Source organism: Trichosurus vulpecula, chromosome 6 (assembly GCF_011100635.1).
Source record: "Trichosurus vulpecula isolate mTriVul1 chromosome 6, mTriVul1.pri, whole genome shotgun sequence".
NCBI lineage: Eukaryota > Metazoa > Chordata > Mammalia > Diprotodontia > Phalangeridae > Trichosurus > Trichosurus vulpecula.
This window is the reverse complement of record NC_050578.1, coordinates 219418975-219441928: the sequence shown is the minus strand read 5'-3', so window position 1 is coordinate 219441928 and position 22954 is coordinate 219418975. Positions and strand designations below refer to the sequence as shown.

The window sequence follows — 22954 nt, the reverse complement described above, 5'->3', positions numbered from 1 at the left end:
GGAAACCTGGACAAGAAGTCTTACGTCTCTTTAGCAGCTGAAGGCGGAGAGCTGGTTATCTTGTGCCCTATCCTTGCGATCTTTCCCTTGAGAGATGGTCAAAATGTCTTTTGCGGAAAATTTACCGGTCACCTCCGCCTTTTCCGTGCAAAACTTGTTCACATCCGAAATCGATGCCGATCTTTAGATGACCAGGTGTTTAGTGGTTAGAGGGTCGGTCAATCTATTGTGCTCTGCATGACTGGCTATCCTTCCTCTTCCTATAGTCCCCAAAGCTCACATCGGCTTTTATATTATCTTCTGACATTTCCGTGGAGCGTTTAACTTAGGGCCGTAAGGCACAACAACAAAACTTGGGAGATGTGAATGACATCTAAAGGGATATTTGGGGGAGGATAGTTGCTGTTAATCGTTAGGTGTGCTCACTTCCAACCTTTCTCCTGGGACTGAGAAGATTCGATTGAGCGAAGTTCCCTTCAAGATACAAAGAGACAAGGACTCAAAACTGGAGGATGCGGGCATCGATCCCGCTACCTCTCGCATGCTAAGCGAGCGCTCTACCATCTGAGCTAATCCCCCGAACCAGCACAAAGACCCTCAAGTTCACTCCTAGCAGGTTCTAAAAGGCTACATGCAGTACAAATTTCTTGTGTTTGAGGTTGCCTGCGCCTGAGAACCTAAGACCAAAGACCTAAGATCACCTCACTTCCGTGAGTGGGCAGGACCATAGATGGGAGGGAAAGATGGGAGGCGAAGCTTCAGAGGACAAATAGAAACAAAGAAGTGGACAAACTTGGAAAGGAAGACAAGTACGGCAGTCTCTTCCACCTCCACCTCCCTTTTCCTCCCCACTCCTGCTTCTTACTACTCCTGCTCAGGTAACCACGGCATCTCTACTATCAATGGCTGGACAAACCCAGCAGGATGAAATGCAGGCCCTTCCTGGGGTTGGAAACAACAATACTGGCAAGAAGTCCCAAGCTCAAACCAGACACATTCAGTCTGCTGACCTACTGTGTGCGAACTTTCCTTGGCCGAAGAACAATTCTCATTTCTGCTGTAAAATCCCAGTATACTCTGCTCATTCTAGGCACAGTGTAATGGATACATTGTCAACTAGTCTTGAGAGAGGACATGTGTTCCTGGCTAGGATCCAGTAGAAAAAGAGCTGCTTTGGGGCAGAGACTGCTTCGTTTTGGTCTTTGTATTCCTAAAGGCTAGCCGAGGGATTTTCCCAAAGTAGGAGCTTCATAAATACTTCATAAATACTTCAGATCAGGGGATCCTGCAAGCAGTCCAAGATGGCAGAAGGGAGAGCCTGCACTGGTCCTTCCCCAGGTTGCTGCATCCCAAGGTAAGGCTTGAGAAGACAGAAAAAAAGAAAAGGAATTCAGCCAAAATTCTAAGCCAGGATATCCCACTTAGGAGTTGAGTGTTTTAACAAGGTTTGGACCAAGCATTGGGAGCAAACGCAAGTGATCAGAGGGGAAGGCTGACTTTTCTTTTCCAAATGCTTTTGGGTAACATTTAGGGAGAGGAGTGCCACAGAGGAAGGAGAACAAAGGTTGGTGATGAAGTCAGAATTCTCCCTAGGAACAACTTTAATTCTGCTTGGTACCCAACCCCAGCCAGTACCCAACCCCAGCCAGCACCCAACTATTCTGCTAGCTGTGAACAGTCAAGTAGTTGAACCTGTGAGTAATGGAACTGAGCACAGTTTGTTCAGTCAAGGAAAAATGTGGCTATGAATAGCTTGTACCATTTATTGGGCTTTCTTTCTATTTTCAAGTTCCTTAGAATATGTATGTTGTATTCTTGAAAGCCATAGTAGTGAGGCACAAACTTGGGCAGAGTTCTATCATTCTGGGAAGGCTTCACCTTTGCTTGTGGGGTCTTTGAATATTTTCCTCCAATTATTTTCCCATGGATTTGGATGGGGAGGATTTCAATGTGTCTCAAAGTATGATATAAAGATGTCTCACCACTTCATTGCCTTAAAGTTTTATTTATGGTAGAACCACTATCCCCACAACCTACCCCCAAACTATCCCGAGAAGTAAGACTATAGTGCTGGGGGATAAAGGATTTGGGAGCCAGTAATCTAATCTCAACAGTGAAGATGTGAAATTGTAAAAATTCATTCTAGTACTGCCCCAACTGATCTATTTCAACAAACATGCAAAAGAAGTGTGTGACATCCAACACTTTCTCTTAGATGTTTTCATTAAGAACAGTTCCGATGGGGTGGTGTAGGGATAGTAGGGTCACTACACTGGCAAGGAAGGGAAAGATGTTTACTCCTACTATGAGTCTCTGCCCAGGAGGGATGTGGTGTCTGATTATATTGCACTTAACCTCTGATTTACAACTCAAAGAACAAATCCGCTTATACACTACATGTGAAGGAAAGCAAAAGTGGAGAATGCAGGCCATTTCCATTTTCTGCTTATTACTTTCCTGATGGCCCCCTTTACTTCCTTGTTTCTCAGGCTATAGATGAAGGGATTCAATATGGGGATCATTACAGTGTAGAAGACAGAAACTATTTTGTTCTGGTCAGTTGAGCAGTTGAATTTAGGCATCACATAAATGAATGTAATAGTCCCATAAAATAGACTGACTGCAGTGAGATGAGGGGTGCAAGTGGAGAAGGCTTTGTATCTTCCATCAGTGGAGTGTATTTTCAGGACAGAACAGAGAATATATACATAAGAGATGACTATGATCAACACTGTGACCACAATAATTGACCCAGAAGTGACAGCAGGAATAATTTCAGTAAGAAAATCATGGGAGCAGGAAAACTTCAATAGAGGTGAGTAGTCACAAAAAAAAAAAAAAGATTGACTTTATTAGGTCCACAGAAGGACAGACTGAATAAACAACTGCTAAAAGCCCAAGCATTCAGACAACCACCCAGATAGGATACAATCACTAATAGTGTGCAAACTCTGGTGGACATGTTGGTGGAATAGAGCAGGGGGTTACAGATAGCCACATACTTATCACAGAAAGCATTCTGCTGTCCCAAAAGTGACTACAGAACACAGCTGAGATGCAAATCCTGCTAGATGGAGTGAGGGTATTTCCCCAAGAAAATTCATGAGTGTGACAGTACTTTTGAGAGATGTATGGTAAAAAAAAAATAATAATAAGGTTCCCCCTTCCCAACTCTAGAACTTCTCTTATTCTAGCTGCATTGATTTTGTTAATGCAAAACGTTAAAATTTTATTTAGCAGAAACTATCTATTGATCAGTAGTTTGTCAAACGGCTTACTTTGTGTTTTTTAGTCCAATTCAGGAGCTCTTATTTAGATATGCGTGTGAGGTTATTCATTTAGCATACAAACTTCTGCACTGGGCGCTCTAGAAATGCTTATTCTCCTCTTCCCAGACTCCCACCATTCCCTTTAAAACTCCTGACAAATCAGATAAGTGCCATGGCAAGTGACAGTAAAACGACATAGATAAGGAAGGGGATGTAGCTCAGTGGTAGAGCGCACGCTTTGCATGTGTGAGGCCCCGGGTTCGATCCCCGGCATCTCCACTCGTTTTTCGCTTCCTTAGCCCCCTTGCTCTCACTCAACTCGTACAAAAGTTCTCAACATCATAATTATGGCCTGATGGCCTGCGACCTTCCCCCCAGTCAATCCTCTGAGTTTCCCATCTCAAGAAGTTTAAGAAGATCAAAACAATGGAGACCAACCTCACACCCACTGAGTCACATCTCTGCTAACAAACAGACCCGGGCTCTCCTTTGCTTTGTTGCGGGAGGCTTTGTGGGACTACTGTGAGGGTGCTTCCTCAAGTTATTCCCAAAGTGCGCTGTGAAAGTCAATGTCTGTGGACCTCCTGAGTCACCGGTGTCTTCTCTCTTGGACGTTCTCTCTTTTCCCCCAGTGCATTCCATACGCTCCAGGTTTACCAGCTTCCCTTCCAATTACCTTCAGGTGTCTTGGAGATGTATCTGTGCCCTTCTGCAGATAGGGACTGCTGTCCCATCACAGGACGCCTGGACAAGAAGTCTTAGCTGAAGACGGAGAGCTGGTTATCTTGTGCTTTATTCTTGCTATCTTTCCCTTGTGAAATGGTCATAATGTCTTTTGCGGAAAATTTACCGGTCACCTCCGCCTTTTCCGTGCAAAACTTGTTCACACCCAAAATCGATGCCGATCTTTAGATGACCAGGTGTTTAGTGGTTAGAGAGAGGGTCAGTGAATCCATTATTCTCTTCATGACTGGCTATCCTTCCTCTTCCTATAGTCCCCAAAGCTCACATCGGCCTTTATATTATCTCTATATCTTCTGACATTTCCGTGGAGCGTTTAACTTAGGGCCATAATGTACAACAACAGAACTTGGGAGTTGTGAATGACTTCCTAAGGGGTATTTGGGGGAGGAGAGTCGCTGTTAATCGTTAATCGTTAATCGCTCACTTCCAACCTTTCTCCTGGGACTGAGAAGATTCGATTGAGCGAAGTTCCCTTCAAGATACAAAGAGACAAGGACTCAAAACTGGAGGATGCGGGCATCGATCCCGCTACCTCTCGCATGCTAAGCGAGCGCTCTACCATCTGAGCTAATCCCCCGAACCAGCACAAAGACCCTCAAGTTCACTCCTAGCAGGTTCTAAAAGGCTACATGCAGTACAAATTTCTTGTGTTTGAGGTTGCCTGCGCCTGAGAACCTAAGACCAAAGACCTAAGATCACCTCACTTCCGTGAGTGGGCAGGACCATAGATGGGAGGGAAAGATGGGAGGCGAAGCTTCAGAGGACAAATAGAAACAAAGAAGTGGACAAACTTGGAAAGGAAGACAAGTACGGCAGTCTCTTCCACCTCCACCTCCCTTTTCCTCCCCACTCCTGCTTCTTACTACTCCTGCTCAGGTAACCACGGCATCTCTACTATCAATGGCTGGACAAACCCAGCAGGATGAAATGCAGGCCCTTCCTGGGGTTGGAAACAACAATACTGGCAAGAAGTCCCAAGCTCAAACCAGACACATTCAGTCTGCTGACCTACTGTGTGCGAACTTTCCTTGGCCGAAGAACAATCCTCATTTCTGCTGTAAAATCCCAGTATACTCTGCTCATTCTAGGCACAGTGTAATGGATACATTGTCAACTAGTCTTGAGAGAGGACATGTGTTCCTGGCTAGGATCCAGTAGAAAAAGAGCTGCTTTGGGGCAGAGACTGCTTCGTTTTGGTCTTTGTATTCCTAAAGGCTAGCCGAGGGATTTTCCCAAAGTAGGAGCTTCATAAATACTTCATAAATACTTCAGATCAGGGGATCCTGCAAGCAGTCCAAGATGGCAGAAGGGAGAGCCTGCGCTGGTTCTTCCCCAGGTTGCTGCATCCCAAGGTAAGACTTGAGAGGACAGAAAAAAAGAAAAGGAATTCAGCCAAAATTCTAAACCAGGATATCCCACTTAGGAGTTGAGTGTTTTAACAAGGTTTGGACCAAGCATTGGGAGCAAACTCAAGTGACCAGGGGAGAAAGCTGACTTTCCTTTTCCAAATGCTTTTGGGTAACATTTAGGGGGCGGAATGCTACAGAGGAAGGAGAACAAAGGTTGGTGATGGAGTCAGAATTCTCCCTAGGAACAACTTTAATTCTGCTTGGTACCCAACCCCTTTCCAGGAGCTGGCTCCCAACTATTCTGCTAGCTGTGAACAGTCAAGTAGTTGAACCTGTGAGTACTGGAACTGAGCACAGTTTGTTCAGTCAAGGAAAATATGTGGCTATGAATAGCTTGTACTATTTGTTGAACTTTCTTTCTACTTTTGCGTTTCTTAGGATATGTATGTTGTATTCTTGAAAGCCATAGTAGTGAGGCACAAACTTGGGCAGGTTCTATCATTCTGGGAAGGCTTCACCTTTGCTTGTGGGGTCTTTGAGTCTTTTCCTCCAATTATTTTCCCATGGATTTGGGTGGGGAGGATTTCAATGTGTCTCAAAATATGATATAAAGATGTCTCACCCCTTCATTGCCTTAAAGTTTTATTTATGGTAGAACCACTATCCCTACCACCACCCCCAAACCCTCTCAAGAAGTAAGACTGTGCTGGGGGATAAAGGATTTGGGAGCCAGTAATCTAATCTCAACAGTGAAGATGTAAAAATTCATACTAGTACTGCCCCAATCTATTTCAACAGACATGCAAAGGAAAGTAGGGTCACTACACCAGTAAGGAAGGGAAAGGTATTTAGTCCTACTATGAGTCTCTGCCCTGGAGGGATGTGGAGTGTGATTATATTGTACTTACTGTCTGGTTTACAATTCAGAGAACAAACCCACTCATATACTTCTTCTATGTGTGAAGGGAAGCAAAAGTGGAGGATGCGGGCATCGATCCCGCTACCTCTCGCATGCTAAGCGAGCGCTCTACCATTTGAGCTAATCCCCCTCTCGGGCAAAAAAAAAAAAAGAAATCCCAACAAGTTGATAGCATCTTCTCCCAGTACCTAGGAGTGGGTGAAGTGAAGCAGTGTTGTATGAGGTAAACTTTTCTGATAAAAAAAAAAAGGGAAAGCAGAAGTCTGGGGATGAATAAACTGATGTTTGTCCTGCACTTGAGTAAATTTCAAAATAGGGAGGGAGAGGGTAGAGATTAAGAGGCACAAGTATAACTGGAAGATAGTGGAGGGCATGGAAATGCAGGTTCATAGGATAGTAGCCCCAGGTTCCTAGTGCCTTAATGCCAGGCAGCTGAGCTAAATCTTGACAAGTGAACTGTTTTCTGGAGTTTCCAGAGATTTCCCCTCCAAATTTCAAACATCTCTGGGTGTGTGTTTTCAGTGGCCTCCACATCTGGGTATGATCAAAGATTTTGCCATTCTTTTATACTCCCCGGTATGAAATAGCTATACCCTTAAGGCTGACTTGTCCTCTCTGCTTCCCCATTCTCTAAGGTTCCTTTCTCTCCCTGCACCTCATTTCCAGAAGGATTTAACCTGAGGACTTCCCTTCTCCCTCCCTTCACTCCCTCCACTACTGCTCTGGCTTTAGTTTCTGAAATACAAGGAAATCTGAAGAGTGAAGTAAGAAATTCCCCAGATTCTCTGATATCTCCTTTAATACATCTTGGGGCTTTGACCCGTTTACTGATAACACTTTGAGCCTACTTGAATGATTCCAGCACCCTCTATCATCCCTTAAGGGAAAAGAAAATAACCTCATTGGAGGTCAAAGAAATCAGAAGGTACCTTTGCACAATCCTGGAGAGGATAGTAAGGAGCATGATGAAGTGTCTAATGTGGAAGAAAGGAGAAGCTGAGGATGAGGTAAGGAAAGAGGAGCCTAGAGCCCTTTAAAGAAATGATCAGCCCTAAAAGACAGTATCTCAGACAGCCAGACAGAAAAGCTCGATGGCGATGGTTACAAACCAGAAAACCTGTCCTATACCAGTTCACTACGGGTTCCCAACTAAGCACTCATGAAATCACAGTATGGTTTAAATGTTTCCTTTCCTGGCCTACAGGGTTCATTTTTCTCAGTTTCTCTGTTCCTTTCAGGGTTGTCTTTTTTCTTTATCCTTTTGTCTTCCTAGCTGTGTCAAGACTGGCTACGGGTGCTTTGGGAAATGTAACTGAGCCATTTTGCTCTTTCCTATATAGTAAAGTGCCCTGGCTGGCATTCCTTCAAACAGGAAGAGTCCCTCCTGCCCCAGCTACTGAGCAAGAGACCTAGCATGTGCCTTTTTCTCAGTATCTTTCTTGTCCTGCTTCGTTCTCTACATAGAAACTCAACCGGTATCTCAAACTCAATATGTCCAGAACTAAGTCTAGTTTCTTCCCTCTGCTCCCCAATTCTGCTGCTCCTTCTACTTTCCCTATTTCCATCTGTGACACCATCGTTCACTCAGTCAAAAGATCTAGTAACCCTGGGGTTATTTTGAATCTTTCCTCTCCCTCATCATATCCTATCAGATACCAGGTGCTCCTGATTTTATTTCCACAACATTTTTTTGCCATCCTTTTCTCTCTCTCTACTGTCATCCACCTAGTCCAGAATCCCATCATCATTCCTCGACTGTTTGAATAGTTTCTTTATGGATCTTATCCCCTCTATACTCTGCCCCTCCAACCACCTTTCATGCAGCCAGAGTGATTTTTCTTATGTATAGATCTGGTCATACAAGTCTTCTGCTCAAAAAATCCTCAGTGGTTCCTTATTGTTTTTAGGGTAAAATTAACTCCACCCCCTGCCCCCCCCTGCCCCGGAATTTAAAGCCATCAACAACCAGATGTCTTTTTACCTTCTCTTTCTTACCTCAATCGTAAGTATAGGATGAGGAAGAGAGGTTACCAAACAGCAGTTCTAATGAAAAAGAACTTTTTTTAAAAGTGCAAACTCTATGAATTATTATTTTCCCAGCTTAGTAGTTTTGGAGTATAGTTTGGGTCATCCACCTTGATCTCAATAAAATGTAGGGGCAACCCCTGAAAAAAAAATGGAAAATGCATGAGGGATAAGGGGCTTAAGTATGGTCCTAGAGGTGGTAGGGAGGAATAATGTTAAGGATACAGGTGGCAGGATAGAGAGTAATAGTCATAACTCTTCTTTTACAGAAAGAAAGGAAGAGAGCAGTGCACCTGAGGTTGGAGACATGGAGGAAAAGGGCTAAGGAAGCTCTTTTTGGAAGGCTTCCATATTCTCGGTAAAGTAGCACCTTCTGTTTCCAACGTGTGCTTGTATGTTGGAGGGAGCAGGGTGTAGAGGAGAGGAGGAAATGTCAGAATGTGATTGGTGTCTAGAGGAGGGGAGAAAAGGTATAAAACTTTCCATGTGGGGGTTGAGATAAGGAGTTACTAAGAATGGATAAGAAGGCTTATCAAGCACCAGAGACAGAAGTTATAGTCATACACTGATAATGAGTGAAATCAGCTCAATTTTGCCATTTTTCTCCAAGAATATTCAGAAGTGGTAAAGGAAGACTGGACAAATCACAAGGCTAGCTTTGCCCAGGGTGAGGCTTCCCTGGGTCTGTGTTCTCTTCTCAAAATCATAAGAAATATTATTAAAAGTAGATGGCACTTGAAGGAGCTACTAAAGTCATTAAATGTACAGTCTCAATCTTGGAAAAGAATTCACAGCTAATTTACTGTTACTGCACATCTTAGACAAGTTCCACATAGTGACATAGATGACTCTGCAATCTAGAACTTCTTGTCCAGTGTTCTCTAATCTTCAGACTCAAGCTACCTGTAGGATTCAAATTGGGAAAAAGCCTTAAAACAAGTAAACAAGTAACAAGTAAAAAGCTATAAAAACTTAAACTCTGTGAAAGGTGGAAGCCTGAACATCGTGACCTGTTTACAATCATAACTTAGACACTGAGTCATTACTTAAGATACTATAACCTATGAAAGCCCAAATAAGAATATTGTGACCCATGTATGACTGGTACATGATCCATACACAAACTTATATTTGAGCATAACATCGGCTTAACTCCCAAGCTCATTACTAAGCAGAAAACAAAAAAAAAAAAAATCCACCAATCAGTAGTGATACATTCTCTAGCTCCTCCTGCCTTTGTTTTCTATAATTACCACTGGGATTTTGGGGTTCTTAGGTAGGGATCCACAAAACTGTCTGGCTGCCGCTCCAGACCAAAGATCGCCTCTGTTTGTAAATATTCATAATGATTGATTAAACTACTACCTATAATCAATCTAGAGCTCTGTGACCTCTTCCTTTGGTATAAAAAGAACCCTCTGCAGTTATGGGGGAGGTAGAGGGTTCCACAGCCAGCTGAATTTTGGACCTTACTCTACTTCTCCAAGGAGCAACACCAAACAAGTAGAACCAAAATGACTTCATACAGTTAGTCTATAAACTCTTCCATGTGTCCACCTGTTCTAGAATACAGGCTTAGGTATGATGATAGTTACCACACCTTCAATGCAATGGGAAATAGGTGTTTCCTAAACCTTAGAAAATAGTCTGAGAGACAGAGGGCAGGAGAGAAAATATGATTTGTGTCTCTTTTTATGTCCCAGTTGCTGGTTCCTGTCTAGTGCCACTAGCAGGTGAAGGTATTATGAAAGGCATGACCCACTCCAAGAGACTCAGAGTTTAGCTTGGAATTGACTGCTTTCGAGGACGGCCCAGTCATTTAGTTCAGGGGATAAGACACTCCCATGAAATGGGATACCAGTTTGGATAATTGAGATAGTATCCACAAATATCTTAGTGGGGTAGGAGACTGCAACATATTTAAAAGGGTAAAATATCATGGCTCAAAAAGGTAGAGTTTTACACTTGTTGCACTTGTTAAAAATCAATTTCATAATTATTAGATGAAGCTTATGTAATTAAATAGCAGTTCATTTTAAAGATATTTGAATGAGGCTGGACACTGGAAGTCTGTGTGTACTGGTACAAATGAATCCTGCAGACTGTGATTGTATTTGATTTGTTTTTTTTTTTTTTTTTTTTTTGGCAGGGCAGTTGGGGTTAAGTGACTTGCCCAAGGTCACACAGCTAGTAAGTGTGTCAAGTGTCTGAGGCTGGATTTGAACTCAGGTCCTCCTGACTCCAGGGCCAGTACTCTACTCACTGCGCCACCTAGCTGCCCCATGTGATTGTATTTGAAAGGGCAGTCTGCCTCCCTGGATGCTAAAGGAGAGGGAGAACTGAAACTGCCTAAGAAACAAGAAAATCCAATCAATGAGGGGAAGTTGTGAGGAAAAGGGAACATTGAGCCTCAATCGCTGTTGGTTCCTGACTCTGCCTTGTGCCAAATGGCATGCTTCAAGAGTGTGGGGCTGAGGATGCTTTGACTAGGAGACAGAGACTGTATGACTGAACTAAACGCAAGATAAACAGGGACATGTAGCAGCTGCTGCCAGCTGTGCTACAGAGCAAAGTCCAGTGAGGGCTGCCTCTTCCCACTGCCCTCTTTTTTTCTGTCTCTGAGAGACAAATCTCAACTAAATGTCACACTGGATAAAGGCCTGGATCTGATGCCAGAAAAACTGAATTCAAAACCAACCTCAGACCCTTATTAGCTGTGTGACCCTGGGCAAGTCAATTAACCTCTGTCTGCCTCAGTTTTCTCAACTATAAAGTGAAGATAATAATAGCACCTACCTCCCAAGGTTGTTGTGAGGATGAAATTTTAAAGCATCTAGTCTAACACATATGCTTAATAATTGCTTGTTCCCTCCCTTTAGCAATTTTTGTTTCTTAGGATCCTCTGCTTTTACTTCTTCCAGTTCTAAAAATAAACAAAGTAGTTTTGTCTACATTCTAGTTGACCTTATCACTGTACTTAACTGTGTGTATGTTGAAGTACCCATGGAAAGAGGAAGAGATTTATACAATTGTTGGGAACCTCTCCAGCATGAGGGCTCAGAGTTAGAGTGAAATGAAATGTCGTTAATTCACATTTTATAGCTTTCCCAAATTAGAGAAAATACATAAATCCAGAAAAATAGCTAGACCCATTAAACCTTAGGCCTTCCTGGTGAGGGAGAGAAAGGAGAGCTAAAAGGGGCTCTAAGTGGCATAGTGTTTTATTTTCTGTGGCTGTTACCTCAGGCAACTTTCCTTCCACTTGTTTCTCTTCCACAGAATTGAAAAATAACCTGTTCTCACATGAAAGATGAGCAACCTGGATTGAAAGGTCATGTTGGGATCTGCTAAAGACAATGGGCATGTTTAACCTGGAGAAGATAGATCAGGGACATGGCTCACTTCTTTCGTGTATTTGAAGGGTGTTACACCAAAAAAGGATTCAATTTGTTTTATTTTGCCCAAAAGTGTAAAACTTTGGGTAGAGATTTTCGAGAAGCAAATTTAAGATTGATGACAAGACAAACTTTCTAACATTTATACATTCTCAAATGTGAAATGGGTTGGTTTAGGAGGGCATGGTTTCTCTAGCTTTGATGGTTTGATAGGTCTCCTAGATTGTTTGGGATTACTTTGGAGATATGGGTTGGACTAGGTAACCTCTTTAGATAAAGTGACAGAACCTTCCAACTCTAAAATTATGTGATTCTTTGAGGTTTTCATTTCCGGGCAGCACATTTTTGAAACATATTAATAAGCGGGAAATGGTCCTGAGGAGGGAAACTAGGAAATAAATAAGGGCCTTGAAAATCCATGAAGGGAAGTAACACACTTAGGTTCAATTGAAGAAAAAACTTCCTAATAATTAGTGTTATTCACTAGTGCATATGTCCCACCCTGGACCATAGTGTAGTCTGTTCCTCTTCACACTGGCCAGCTATGTTGTAGGCAGGAGGTCCTTTCCAAATCCCAAATTCTCCAGTATCACCGTGGGAATGCAGAGTCCATGTGATAATGACTCCACTAGAGGTTACTTTAAATGGCAGCATACAAATGGTTACAGAAAGACACAAAGTTTTATCTTGAGGTAGGAAGCAATAGAGTGGCGCTGGAGGGTTTTGAGCAGAAGAAACCATGTATTGGCAGCAGAAAGAAGGATGTAACGGCCACTTGGAAAAACCGTAGAGACGTTGCTGGGATGGAATCCGTAGAACCGTGGGAGGAGCGACCAAAAACAACAAAAACCCCTTAAAGAATTCAAGATCCCCCGGATCTATCATGCCCATAACTGTTCCCCCTCTTTCCCTTAAACTCTGGGCAGTTTTTTTTTTTTTTGAACACCTTTGATCGGCCATACCTCTTTCCGATTCTGGTCATTACCCTCTCCTAATCCTTTTGTCTTCTTCTGGGTCCCACGCGGTATTTTATCCAAAGTATTGTAACAAAAATCAAGAAGTCTGGAGGAGCTGGGAAAGAGAAGTAAGTGGAAGAGTGGAAGAAAAAACATGGAGACCACAGAAAACTCAGACCCAGAGATCTGCCTTTCAGAGTTGAGAACATTGGGAGTTGAACCACAGGCACGTAACAAGATTAGTGTTACAGCAGATTAAGAGCTTAAACAACACGTCTCTGGGTGGGCTCGAACCACCAACCTTTCGGTTAACAGCCGAACGCGCTAACCGATTGCGCCACAGAGACTTCGCTGTTACAGGATTTGGACCACACCAAATAGGATAACCCCCTCCCCCCAAACAAAAGAACCACGAAACCCCAAAAAGAGTCCTGCCGGTGTGTACTAGCCTCAGTCATAATTTTGAATAAACATGAGTCTCCACCCCCTCCCCCAAAACATGAAGGAATCAAAGGATTCGTTTCCCCGCCTGAGGTACGATAATCTAGCTACCATGATTCTCATTGCTATATTTTTATTCCAGCCAGAAAATAGAAAACTACCGATCTCCCCTTCTTGTTCCCTCCCCATTCCCTCCCTCCCATAGCCTGGGCACAATCAGCCGACTTCTCTAGACATGTATTTGTTCCAGGTTTCGGACATAATTGTGTGAATCTTGCAGGTTTATTAGGGTTCCAGGCTCAGAACACTTTAGGGACCAAGATTCCACTTTTTGTCCTGATGAATTCTGCCTGCAGCGCTTTTTCGTGTGGTCTCTGTGGCGCAATCGGTTAGCGCGTTCGGCTGTTAACCGAAAGGTTGGTGGTTCGAGCCCACCCAGGGACGTACACATTTTAAAAAAGAACTCTTATCCTGGCCGTGTTTCATTTGGAAAAGTCATTTCAAGGCACCGACGTCTTGCTGCTGAACCCCAAATATTTGCACTGCTATTTCAGGACTTTTTCGGTGCTCCAGATCCACACAATTAACTGCATACCTATATCCTTAGTTCCTTAATCTCAGTCTGTCCCAAATAGAATTATCCCACCTCCCAGTCATGGAAATCCTTAAATCCTCTTAAAGATTTCATCATTCCACTAGCACCTGAGTGCATTTCTTAAAATTAACATACAGGGTGTTCCTAAAGTCTGGACACATAGGTAAAATGCATATTTTCGAGAAATGAAATGAATGAAATTTCCAACAAAATTTTATTTAATTGGAATATTAACAAAAAACATCTTCGATATGATTTTCATCATTTGTGATGTAAAGGTTGATGCGCTTTGCAAGATTCACGTGATCTCGATACAACTCCACATTGCCATCATTTTTAGCATATTCACTCTTCATGCGTTCCATCAAGTGTGTTGCAGCTGTGATTTTCATTGAATACACCTTCTCCTATAGCATACCCCCGAAAAAGAAGTCTAGGGCACTAAGGTCTGTTAATATTCCAAATATTTCAAAATATGCACTTTTTTCCTATGTGTCCAGACTTTAGGGACACTGTATTTAACGATGAGAATGAAGAGAGACAAGCATTTCCAAGGAACTGGGCAAAACACAGACCTCGATGTTTGGGGAAAGGTATGAAGGGAGAGTGGGAAGATTTTGATGTGGAAAAAAGGAGGAAGAAACAGGGGAACAGCAGTGTTAAAGCTGCTAAGAGTTACAGATAGCAGTGAGGACCTAAAGTTAAGGATTTGAGGAGGCCAGACACTGCCTCCCACAGCGTCATAGAAGATATCTTTGAAGTTTTGTGGATTCCTTATCTGTACAAGCTCTTCAACAAATTTCCTCTTTCTTCCCAGAGCAACTATCCCATTGCCTCCGGTTCAAGTCTTCATTACCACCCACCTCGGCTTTTTTTAAAATATTGTACTAACAGATCTTCAGGTCCCCAAACAGTGCCTTTCCCTTAGATGTTGCCATTATCATTCTTACTCATAGATTTGGGTACCACAGAATAGTTGGATCAGTTCACAACTCCACTTTAGACCGAATTAATGAGGGTCACATTTTTTTAAATGCTTGTTAATTAAAAACAATAAATAATAAATTTCAATATAATCATTCTTGGGCCTCAGTTTCATCATCTGTAAAGTGAAAGTAGTGTACTGCATTATTGATAAGGTCCTTTTCCTCTCTAAATTATTGTATTTTAATAAAATGTTGAAAGATGGTGCAAGGTAGCAGGTAAAAATTAGATCTCAAAATCAGGAAGACTTTGTGTTTCCAGTGTCCTGCCTTTGATACATTGTAACTTTGTGACCCTGTCTATAGACTTCTCAGTGCCCCAGGCACATGCAGAAGACCAAAAATTGAGGGTGTTAAATTTATTATGTTTTTTTTTTTAAGAAAAGCAACAATAGGGAAGAGATCCATGAATGCGAGCACAATACTCTTCTTCCACATATGTGGAAATAATCATGCATGTTGATGCTTGTCAGGGTTTTTTTTTTACAGTAACAAAAAATGAACATTTAAATTAAAAATGAAACAAAGGAAAAGTGAATTAGATTTTTCTAAGCACTGGTCTTACTCTTCTGGTGCATGCTGGGGGCTCTGCCCTCTCTATGTTTTACATTCTAATCCATTTTGCTTCATAACTGTTCTTCCACTGTCAGAAGATTGCACTTGTCATATGGGTTTGAATATTCAAAATTGGTTTGAGATAGAGTCTATTTGTTTGTCCTCTTCAAAGCCGACCTAGGGACCCAAGTTTCACTCTTGAAGTAGTTACTACTGAGCAAAGGAAATACGGAATTCCCCATACATTTTCCTAGATCTTCCAAACAGTCTAAATGCTCTTGCTTCATCTGAATGGCTTCAATTTCTCTCATTTTCAGCAATCTCATTCCATGGCTTAAACTCCTTAAAGTGATTTCCACATTTATATTTCTAGTTTTCATTTCTCTTCTGCATTCCAGAGACACAAATAACATTTCCTGTATGGTATCCCCATTAGCTTGTGCCCTCTCCTCAAAAAACAAAACAAAAACAATTTAATCTCTCTAAAATGGAGGTTATTGTTTAATCTTCCTCACTTCTACACACTCTCACAAGTCCTCCTCATTCTAACCCACCATTTCTATCTTTGGCACACCATTCACTTGGTCTCTCCATAGAATGGATTCCACTCCAAATGTTCATGTGGACTATTTATGCCTGACCTGTGGTGGAGGCTTCTGTGCTTATTTTGGTCTTATCAGTCACAGCCAGACATTATACCTGGACCCCAACATAACAATCTCATTTTTATCATCCTTGAGAATGGACAACAACCAACCAACCAACCAATCAATCAACCTAAAAACGAGTAAAATGGGAGAGTGAAGAGAAGAAGTGAATAATGTGAAGATCCTGCTGTAAGAACAGGATGCTATAGGGAGAGTGTGATGTCCCTAAAACAGAAAGGGGTTGGGAGTTGAGATGACGTATGGCCAATGCTATTTAAAATAGTCAGATAATTCCAGGTAAAGACTGAATAATGTAGGTAAGGTAGAAGTGGAAGATCTTTGAACGGTGGTGTCAAAGAATAGACCTTTGACTTTTCTCTCTTCTTTAACTCTCATGTCTAATTACATACCAGATTTTGGGGATTCCCACTTGGCCACATCCCTAAAATCTGTCCTCTAGTCTCTATTTCCATGGCAAACACTGACCTGGACTGTTTCCATAGCTTTCCAAGAGGTCTTCCCATTGCCAGCCCATTCTCCTCCTAGCTGCCCCCCCCCAAAAAAAGTTTATATACTAAAATATCTTCAGGGCTTCCCTATTGTTTTTCATTTCTGAGTGAAAGAACAGACGTTCGGGGCAGAGCAGGAGAGGGAAAATTTGTTGGTTGTTGGAATACAAATGGTATTGGGGTCTTTCTAAGTGATACCACTCGTCATTCCACATCAGCGTCTCTGATAAAAGAAGGTAAGAACCTGGTGAAATCATAGGGGAAAATTATTACTAAGGTTGGGGATATAGCTCAGTGGTAGAGCGCACGCTTTGCATGTGCGAGGCCCCGGGTTCGATCCCCGGTATCTCCATCAGCTTTTCCTGCATTCATCCCAAATTCTGGGTTTTAATTCCATCCTTCATGAGGCTGGTTTTTCTAAAGAAGAATTTCTGGCCAGGCGGCTCTCCTGTGGACACTATTCTGGGTTTTCTTCTAAAGAAGAATTTCTGGCCAGGTGGCTCTCCTGTGGACACTATTCTGGGTTTCGAATTCCAGGAACTTTAGGAAAGACAGTGCAAGAGCTTTCTCAACTCTACAAGGTCACATCTCAGCTCAGGTGGTAGGTTTCCAAGGTACCATCCATACTTGGAACCAATAACAGAGACTTTGAATGTATGCTTAAGTTCACTCACCTTGGCAGTATACTTTCCAGATTTGGCCATGTGTCATCATGTATGATAAGGTTGAGGCACTCATTTCCAGAGCTAGCTCAGTATTTGGGAGACTCCAAAAGAAAGTGTGGGAGAGAAGAGGTATTAGGGTTCAGACCAAACCGGGGGTCTACAGAGCAGTTGTGCTGACTTCATTGGTGTATGCTTGTGAAACCTGGAACAGTATACCAGCAGCGCCCCTTCCATTTGAATTATCTTAGAATGGTTCTGAAGATTACCTGGCAAGGGATACCGGACTCTGAGGTCCTCTCTAGAGCTGAACTGCCAAGCATTCACACTCTACTGAAGAGAGCGCAACTTTGATAGGCTGGCTATGTAGGTGTAATGCCAAACGTATGTTTACCTAAAAGACTATTTTATGGAGAATTCGCACAATTCTCACACAGACTTCAGGAGAAGCGGTACAAGGACACTCTCAGGGCCCCTTGGAAGAACTTTAGTATCTATTGTGAGACGTGGGAGACGCTGTTAAAGACCACCCAGCATAACTTACCCGCATCAAAGAAGGCGCTGTGAATCACAGTGGCACAAAGGAAAAGTGAGATGCGCTCATCTGGAGACATCTCTGTCCCAAATGTTCAAACGGATTACTTGTGCCTGACCTGTGGTAGAAGCTTCCGAGCTCGTACTGGTCCGGTGAACACACATGGCGCTCCCCACATCTGGTTGTCATTCCTCCCGCTATATATAGACTTCAAGATACCCAAGAAAAGTTACTCATTTCTTTCTTCCTTGCGTTTCGGTGAAGCATTTACCGAGGGCACAAAAGCACAATGGAGAAAGGATAGATTGATCTTCAGACGGACTTTCCTCCTGGGCAGCCTTTCTTCTTTGGATAGGGAGGAGTGGGAACCGGTCCGCGACCTACAACCAATATTCTGGGTCTCGATCAGAGGAAGTAAGGGAATCAAAACTCGAGAATACAGGCGTCGATTCCGCTAACTCTCGCTTGAGAAGCCAGCGCTTTTCCATTGCAGCTAATCTACTCACAAGCTAGCCCTAACAGAATATAGAAGTACATCTCCGAACAGCTGAAAGCATAGTGTTTATGATCTTGCAGCCCATCCTCACAAAGTTAAAAATAGTGTGGATGCCTTTAGCGATTGCGAATGCATTTTGGCTCCTCTAGGTGGTTCCGTGGATAGAGTGGAAATAGGCCTGGAGTCTGGAAGACCCAAATTCAAAATCGAGCCTCGGACAGTTACTTGACTCTATGGACCTGGGCAAGTCTTTTTTTTCTGAAACAGTGACAGTAATATCACGTTCCTTCTAGGGTTGTTGAAAGTGCTTAACACGTTGCTTGCTACCTAGTAGGCTCTTAATAAGTGTTTCTTTCCGCCCCGCATTGCAGTTCTGCCTCGGCAAGCCTGTATGCAGTTTTTGTTCTCACTCTTCCCAGTGGCCTATTTCTGTTTTCCTGAATTTCTGTTAGGAGCATTTGCTGAGGACTAAGTAGAATAACCAACCGATTCTTGAAGTTGAGAAGGATATTGGAGCCAGAAGAGCATCAAAACTGGAGGATGCGGGTATCGATCCCACTACCTCTCGCATGCTAAGCGAGCGCTCTACCATCTGAGCTAATCCCCCTGCCACGACGTAGTTTTGGAAAGGTAACTGAATCTAGAAAGGCATACGCCTTCGTGCTTGACCTGTCTACTTCGGAGAATCTAAGACCAAAGGAGGGTTGTGGTGAGTGGGGGAGATTAGAGACCGGAGGAAAATAGGGGAGGAGGAAAGCTCTGAGAGGGACAATTACACACATAAGCGGGTGGTCTTGAAGGTAAAGAGTGACTGACTGGGGGCCCAGTCTTTCTAGGAATCCTCCTCTGGAGCCTGTGAGGAATCCTTGGGGGATGAAGCAGCTTGGTTGGTTTTTGAGTGATTCCTCCCTAGGACTACAAGGCCTGAATCTGAGTTATCTCCAAGTACTGTGTGAAACGTATGTTTAATAAACTGGAGAAACTTCTTTCCCTGTAGACTTTTGCTGATCCCTCTATCTCAGCGCTCTACTCACACCTTACCGTCCTGGGTTTAAATAACTGTCAGTATTAGTGACTCTATTATTTATTAACAGTGAAATGAGCAATACAACAGGTATAAAAACTTATTTCCCATATATCACCTGTGAGAAAGGTCACAAAGTCACTTTCAACCATCCGTAGGAACTGCTGTCTTCTCATTTCTGAAAAGACAGCCCCACCATTCAATTCTACATTCAAGTCTCTTCTCAAGAATTCTCTTGTTCTTTGTAACTGTAAAGGTTAAACTGAGTTCTCTGAGGATATGACCTCTCATAATCTTTTTACTTTTTCTTATCTTCAGCCATCACATATATAAACATTCTCTCCAGAATAAGCATTATACTCCGGATGTCCTCGGGAGTTTTAATAGAAAAATAAGCAGTCACTCCACATTTTTATTGCCTTTTAAAGATAGAGTAACAGTATTGACAGTCTCTGTGGGAGAGCTGTTGAAGTTTATGTTACTTGCATGACTTGATAGAGGAAGTCATTCGTATTTCTGGATCCCAGAGAACAGAATGAGATGACATGGGAAGGAAAGAGAATAAATACTTAACAGTTTATATTGGGCTTACCCTATGCCAAGCACTTTGCTAATTACTTTACAATTACTATCACATTTGAGCCCACAACAAGCCTGGAAAGAAGGTGCCATTACCATCATCGCCACCGTTTTACAGATGAGGAAAGTGAGGCAAATAGAGTTTGAGGGATTGGCCCAGAGGCATATGGCTAATTAGTGTCTGAGTCTGGATTTGAACCCAGTTTTTCCCGACTCCAGGCCCAGCACTTTATCCATTATGCCACCTATAAGCAATAGTACTTACTATGTGCTAGACATTGCGCTAGGACCCAGTGCTTTTTTTTTTTCAAGAGCGTGTTAGTTTTTCAGAGAGGGTGAATTTGACAAGATAGAAGGGAGAAAATGCATAAAACTGCCTCAATATAGAATGAGCCGATCCTGAGTTCCCCATACCTGGAGGTTTAGTTGAATTCATTCTTAAGTGCCTTGTTTTGCCATTGCTGACTGTTTGGTGGATTTCCACTGAGCTACTGGATAAAATGTCTTGTCTGTTTGGTCCCTTTGGAGGCTGAGAATTTATGATTGTGTGAAGTGGGAAAAGGAGAGGCATTCAGATGGAAAGGCACTTCCAAGTTTGACACTAAATTTGATTTGACTTCCAGAGCAATAGGGATAGAATAGAAATCTGCTCTAGGGATGCATGATGCATAAGGAAAAGACCTAAAACTCCTGTACTTCTGTATAGCAAACATCAACAGAGACGTGTGTATATAGATGTATGGTTGGACTTTTTTTTTCTTGCGTCTGTTTAAAAGCAACTAGCATGTCGGCTCCGTGGCTTAGTTGGTTAAAGCGCCTGTCTAGTAAACAGGAGATCCTGGGTTCGAATCCCAGCGGGGCCTTAAGTGCTTTTTTGCCCGCAACTTTCAGCATTTCCACTCCAATCAATATCGGACAAGGAGAGAGGAGTAATTGAATGAGGGTCGTGAGGTTCTTTCTTTCGCTGGACCTTAGGAAGGAATTGAGACCAGTCACTTTCTTTAACAGCACCTGCTTGGGCAAATGACTCGAAATTGACCAGCTACATCTATTTTTCTACTTTTAGGCTTGGAAATTTTAAAGTGGCAATTTACGCTTGGTGTAAGAAACGATTTCCTAACAATGGACCTATCCAAAAGTGAAATCCAGAGTGATAAGAGGTTCTCCCTCTGGAGATTCCCCAAGTAAAATCAGAATGACCACCAGAGGGACAGTTTATCTTGGGGAACATTAAGAACCACAATAATTTCACCACACCTTGATGGACTAACCACCTGGAGGCCTAATATTAGAAAGAACCCAACCCCTTTTGAAGGACAAATTAAGTGTAAGTAACTATGCAAGGACAGAGTAGAGTGGGAGATCTTATTCAAATGTAGTGAAAACACTTGTTCTTTCATGAGACCCAGTAGTTTTGTCTAAAACGAATTCTTTCACAATTGTAAAAGTATTTGGTCATTTCTCCTAGTCTCCCGACCTCAGCTAGGGAAAGTTTCCCTTTAACTCTGCTAGTGGAGTTCTAAATACTCTCCTTTCCACCCTGGCCTGATACTTCTCTCTTGATATCTCTCCTCTCTTTTGAAATGCATTATTTATCTATCCTAAGTTGCTTCCACTTTGCCCTTTCAGTAGGCCTGAAAGGGTATTTTAAAAACCTGCGCGGTATGAAGCTGAAAGCAGCATTCTTTAATATTGTAATAACCCACAGTCATTCAAAAGGTCCCATTGCCCAGACTCTAACAAGGGCAGAAACTGAATCCACGCGGGTAGAGCAACATTGATAGTAGTCCCTAGCCTTAACTTCTCAGCCAATTTATGTACTGCTAAAGTCTATTTTGGGAACTTTTGGACATCAAGGTGAAGTGCAAGGGAGTTAGCCATGGCAGGGATTTAGAACCTGGCAGGAAATATTATGAGGAAAGTGCACTACCTGCTTTATATCCTCAGGAACCAAGAGAAACGAAACTTCTTGCATAAATGCCCTTCCTGGGCGACCAAACTCGAAATCTAAAGGATCTCCAAATTCCAAAGGGGGTCTAAAGGCAGCGGAGAGGATCTACCCCCAGAACCAGCACAACTGGGACCAGCTGGAGCGTGAGAGAAAAACCACGGGAAAAAGGAGAGACAAGGACTGAACAGATGTACTCTGTCAGACGGAGAAAAGAAAGGCTGTGATCTGCTGTGACTGATAGGAGAGGGATGGCTGTGGGGTGGGATATGAATGAAATGCTGTTTTTAGAAACTTAGCTAAGGGACCTGTATGTCTTGTAGAAGGTGCTTCACAAATGCGGTGTTGCATTAAGGAATAGAATTGAGAGTGGAAGTGCCGAAGTTGTGGGCAAGAAAATGCTCAAAGGCCCCGCTGGGATTCGAACCCAGGATCTCCTGTTTACTAGACAGGCGCTTTAACCAACTAAGCCACGGAGCCGACATGAGAGACGCTTTTGAATCGACAGAAAAAAAGCATTGCTCTTTTCTTTGGTGTTTTTTTTTTCCCCTGTACGGGAGACGTTGTTCGGCCAAGCAATGAAGTTTCACTTCACTTTCACTTCTGGATCATCTCTAGTCCACATTCCTATTCTTTCCCAGTGGCTGAGGAAGCTGGAAGTAAAAACACAATCTCAAACCTGGAAGCACTTCCCTCCTCTTTCCTTCTAGTTGTCTTCCCCTACTCTCAGTTCACACAATCATAAACTTTCAGCACGGAAAGAAAGCACAAACATGATTCTTCGTCCACTAGCTGAAGATAAGAAAAAGAAAGTAGACGACGAGAGCTTATATCCTCAGAGAATGAATTTAACTCTTATCAGGATTAAGAGAATTCTGGAGACTTGAATTAGCCAAAGGCAGAATTGAATGGTGAGACTGTCTTTCCAGAAATGAAGAGAAGGTAGAGATGGTTGAAAATGGCTTTGTGACCTTTCGTACAGCTGATACACGCGAAATAAATATTTATTTCTGTTGCATTCACTGTTTCACTGTTAATAAGTAGTAGAGTCACTAGCATAGATGATTATTTAAACCCGGGAGAATAGGGTGTGAGTAGAATTTGAGATAGAGAGAATGATGAGCAAAAATCTACAGGGAAAGAAATTTCTCCAGTTTATTAAACACACATTTCACAAACTGCTTAAAAATAGCTATTATGCATGAGGAGGTTGCAATGCCTTCTCCTTAATCTGAGTTCCAGCAGTGGAGAAATTGTTTTGTTTTGGAAAAGACCTGTGATTTTATGCGTGTAGGAAACTTCCTGTACTAACCAACTCAGATA

At 42.5% G+C, this 22954-nt stretch overlaps 10 non-coding genes and 1 pseudogene across 10 annotated transcripts; 4 read left to right on the top strand and 7 right to left on the bottom strand.

Annotated features, from left to right (window-relative positions):
* Positions 1 to 506: 506 nt before the first annotated feature.
* TRNAA-AGC lies at positions 507 to 579 on the bottom strand. Its single transcript has one exon. It is a non-coding gene; the product is annotated as a tRNA-Ala (tRNA).
* A 691-nt stretch (positions 580 to 1270) lies between these two features.
* LOC118854911 lies at positions 1271 to 17091 on the bottom strand (annotated as a pseudogene).
* TRNAA-UGC lies at positions 3477 to 3548 on the top strand. Its single transcript has one exon. It is a non-coding gene; the product is annotated as a tRNA-Ala (tRNA).
* On the bottom strand, positions 4518 to 4590 carry TRNAA-AGC. Its single transcript has one exon. It is a non-coding gene; the product is annotated as a tRNA-Ala (tRNA).
* On the bottom strand, positions 6339 to 6411 carry TRNAA-AGC. Its single transcript has one exon. It is a non-coding gene; the product is annotated as a tRNA-Ala (tRNA).
* Positions 12931 to 13004, bottom strand: TRNAN-GUU. Its single transcript has one exon. It is a non-coding gene; the product is annotated as a tRNA-Asn (tRNA).
* Positions 13469 to 13542, top strand: TRNAN-GUU. The gene has a single exon. It is a non-coding gene; the product is annotated as a tRNA-Asn (tRNA).
* TRNAA-UGC lies at positions 16668 to 16739 on the top strand. The gene has a single exon. It is a non-coding gene; the product is annotated as a tRNA-Ala (tRNA).
* A 1523-nt stretch (positions 17092 to 18614) lies between the features above and the next one.
* TRNAA-AGC lies at positions 18615 to 18687 on the bottom strand. Its single transcript has one exon. It is a non-coding gene; the product is annotated as a tRNA-Ala (tRNA).
* Positions 18688 to 20472: 1785 nt separating this feature from the next.
* On the top strand, positions 20473 to 20546 carry TRNAT-AGU. The gene has a single exon. It is a non-coding gene; the product is annotated as a tRNA-Thr (tRNA).
* Positions 20547 to 22037: 1491 nt separating this feature from the next.
* On the bottom strand, positions 22038 to 22111 carry TRNAT-AGU. The gene has a single exon. It is a non-coding gene; the product is annotated as a tRNA-Thr (tRNA).
* Between the last annotated feature and the right edge of the window lie 843 nt (positions 22112 to 22954).